This window comes from Paramormyrops kingsleyae, unplaced genomic scaffold (genome assembly GCF_048594095.1).
Source record: "Paramormyrops kingsleyae isolate MSU_618 unplaced genomic scaffold, PKINGS_0.4 ups44, whole genome shotgun sequence".
NCBI classification, from domain to species: domain Eukaryota; kingdom Metazoa; phylum Chordata; class Actinopteri; order Osteoglossiformes; family Mormyridae; genus Paramormyrops; species Paramormyrops kingsleyae.
Genome location: NW_027325982.1, coordinates 419,677 through 423,747, shown reverse-complemented (window position 1 = coordinate 423,747; position 4,071 = coordinate 419,677). Strand labels below are relative to the sequence as shown.

Genomic DNA, 4,071 nt, shown 5'->3' with positions numbered 1-4,071 from the left:
CTCGCATTCCCAAATAGTCTGTTGTCAGCTATAATAACGACGAACCATGGTTTACAACTGAACTCAGGCAGCTTCCTAAAACAAAAGATGAAGCTTACAGGAGTGGTGACAAAAACCTGTTCAAATTCTACTGCGGGTTTGAAAAGCCACATTCGCGCATCATACAGCCCTCACCTTTTCAATGGCCTTCTTCACACCTGGGTACCTTCACACCTCGCCCACACTATACCCAGCTCACCCCCCCCACGTCCAGCCACCTCCCCAGGAGAATCAACGACAGAGATGTAAACAAGATCTTCAGCAGCCAGAATACAAGGAAAGCTCCTGGTTCAGACTCTGTCTCCCCAGCCACTCTGAAGCACTGTGCAGATCAATAGTCACCTGTCTTCACAGATATTTTCAACCAGTCACTGAACCAGTCAGTGACTACAGACTGGTGGCTCTCACATCGGTGGTAATGAAGGCTTTTGAGAGACTTGTGCTGTCATACCTTAAAACCATCACAGACCTATCGCTTGACCCCAGGCTACAGTCTGCCTACAGAACCAACAGACCTGTGGACGATGCAGTTAACACTGGACTCCATTTCTTACTCCGACACTTGGAGTGCCCTGAGACATATGTTAGGATTCTGTTTGTGGACTTTAGCTTTGCATTTAATACTATTCTATCGGAGCTAATGCGGAATGAACTCTCACAACTGTCCGTGCCTGATCCAAAATAACATGTTATAACCACGATGGCCCAGTTTTACGCTACAATCATTGAGTCCATCGTCACCTCCTCCATCACAGCCTGGTTTGGATCAGCCACTGAACGAGACAAGGCCAGACTGCAACACATCATCCACTCAGCAGAGCGAATAATCGGCAGTAACCTGCTTACCCTCCAGACACTTTACATCACCAGAACCAGGAAACGGGCATACAAAATCTTTGAGGACCCATCTCACCCTGCTCACCACATCTTTCAAGCCTTACCCTCCATGAGAAGACTCATGGCAATCAGAACCAAGACCACAAGACACGCCAAGAGCTTCTCCCCTCAGGTAGTCTCTCTCATTAACCAAACCAGTCTCTGAATGGACGTTCAATTAATCGTCAGCTGCAGTGAAATATCCACCAGCATAACCAGTGAACAACTGATAAACTTCCTCTATGATTATATTCTGCACTCTTGCACATTATGCACACATACTGCAAATTCTGTATACATATTGCACTCTTGCACATATAGTTGACTTGGCTGCTACTTAATAACGGCACCATTTAAGAGCCCTTTAAATTATTATACCATTTATATAGTTTATATTCATACTACAATGATTATTATGTACACACACATATATAAATATCATAATACCATCATTACTACCATTAATAAACTTAATTATCATATAATTATCATATTACCCAATTGCCAGTCTATTGTTTATTACCTTTCTGCATATGTCTTTGCTAAATGTGGGTAACTTTCGCCAGTGTGGGGAAGCAATAAAAAAGGCCAACAGAATGTTGGGTTATATCTCTAGGTGTGTGGAGTTTAAGTCAAGGGAGGTGATGATACACTTATATAATTCCTTGGTAAGACACCACCTAGAATACTGTGTGCAGGTTTGGTCACCATACCTCAAGAAGGACATTGCTGCCTTAGAAAAGGTGCAACGAAGAGCTACGAGAATGATTCCTGGTCTTAGAGGAATGTCTTATGAGGAGAGGTTAGCGGAACTCAATCTGTTTAGCCTTGAGCAAAGGAGACTAAGGGGGGATATGATTCAGGTCTATAAGATTCTAACGGGTCTGGATGCTCTTCAGCCAAATGACTATTTCAATATTAGTCTAAATACTAGAACTCGTGGCCATAAGTGGAAATTAGCGGGAGAAAAATTTGAGGAAGCACTTCTTTACACAGCGTGTAGTTAGAGTATGGAATAGTCTTCTTGCTAGTGTAGCGGAAGCTAAAACCCTGGGTTCCTTTAAATCAGAGCTAGATAAAATTTTAACAACTCTGAGCTATTAGTTAAGTTCTCCCCAAACGAGCTTGATGGGCCGAATGGCCTCCTCTCGTTTGTAAATTTCTTATGTTCTTATGTTCTTTGTAATGTCATGTAAAAGCACCACCAAGGCAAATTCCTTGTATGGAAACATATCTGGATTCCGATTCTACATCCTTCATCAGTACTAGAAAACTTCCATCCAGCGTTGCATTTCACTTTGACGCTGTCGCTTTTGAAACACTTTTCTGTGATCTAGCTCTTGTTTTGGTCGCCGACTATCATCCAACAAAAGGTTCATTTCAGCTCTCCTAATCTGACATAAACCACACTCACAAACACTTTTGGGTTACTGTGTCACCGGGAAGGGATGGACTCCAGTCAGGATGGGTTTCCAGCATTTCCTATCCTGGCTGTTCTCTTTAGGGACAAACACAGGAATGGAGTCTAGTGATCACACCGGAACTTGACTTACCTGAACGGAGATGTATGGAGCAGACTCTCATATGTGCAGGGATGCTCTGGAATGCAAGGTCTTTACGCCCCACCGCTATAAGCTACGCCATCCGACGCCATTTCGTCAACTCTTCCACTTTTGCTCTTGTCTTTTCCAATCCAGAAAAGAGAAGAAACGTATACCGGTCCTGAAGACCGAAGAGAGACCCGAGTCGATATGGGGCTGCCGCTTAGCGGGTCGCCGTTAGCCGGGCCTCCGTGACGCCCCCGCGCAGAGTAGAATGCCCAGGGACGTCGCAGCCACCGGCGTCCTCCCTGTCCTCTCAAAAAACAGCAATCATTTAAACAAACATGAGGGAAAATTCAAAAGGCAAAGATGAAGTCATGCCTTACCTCAGCACAGCTGCCCACCGCACAAACGACAGCGTGTCACCTTACTTTAAAAAAAAAAGAAAAAAGGCAGGAAATGGGGGCCGCGCACGGACAGGACCCCTCCCTCACACCACATGCGGCTAATTAGTTGGCCATCCAGAGGCACTCAGTCTATTAGTCACCCATTCAGTCAGTCAGTTCTGCCTTTCAACAACAGGGGGCAGTAGAGGTGCACCGTTCCCGGAAGCACTGCAATACCGGGTCGATGCCTGGAGCAGATGGGGCAAGCCCCACTTCCGGCTCCCTGTTCCAAAAATCCGTTTAATATGTGGTCCCCTCCATGGGGGACGTATCAAAATAACCTTTTCATACCAAAACAAAATGTAAATCAGCTCAAATACATGAATAATAAATATTATGCTTGTACTACTTACATTAACACATAATCACAATCTATAAGGCTGAAACATTCCCACACTATGCAAATCATGCCAACACAGTACAATAAGACTTTCAAAGATAATATTAAACAAACACCCACAGAGTGTTCCAAAGTGCATTTTACAATGTCTATACTTTGAATGTCAAATTACAAACTTCACATAAATCTAAAGTACACTAAGATTAAGATGAGTTTGTTACCAAACCAAATATATAAGAAATAATTTATTTGCCAGGAATTAAGTTTATGATATTGAATGAAATGTGTGAGCATGCCCCAGTTAGTGAAAGTGTGTCCCCTACCCCAAGACTCCAGAGGGTTAAAAAGGAACACATCCGCAGACTTCCAAGCTCTGCACTAGGGCTGAACGATATTCTGTTTTGACATCGACATCGCGATGTGCGCGTGAGCGATAGTCACATCGCCGGAACATACGATGTGAAGGGTAGAAGCCCATTGTGTATTAAGAGAACGGTAGCACACAGTAAACACGAGTTTGTTGTATGGCTTGTTGCTGGGGTGACATGCACGTTCCGCGTGCCTGCACAGTGATTGGTTCGCTGTGTCGCTGCTCACCGCTCACAGCCAACATTCACTGCTAAAAATGCGCGACGAAGAGGATCCGCCGCAAAAAAATGATTTCGTACCAAAAAGAAAGTCGAAATCATCTATTTGGGACTATTTCGGCTACAAAAAGGAGGATGTTGACCAAAAAGAGGTACTTTGCATGGAGTGTCATAAAGTTGTGGCCACAAAACATGGAAACACCACCAATTTGTCTGATCACTTAAAACGGCACCACAAAGCT

At 44.0% G+C, this 4,071-nt stretch overlaps 1 pseudogene; it reads right to left on the bottom strand.

Annotated features, from left to right (window-relative positions):
- Nucleotides 1–3,045: 3,045 nt before the first annotated feature.
- LOC140586365 (U2 spliceosomal RNA) lies at nt 3,046–3,278 on the bottom strand (annotated as a pseudogene).
- Nucleotides 3,279–4,071: the final 793 nt, after the last annotated feature.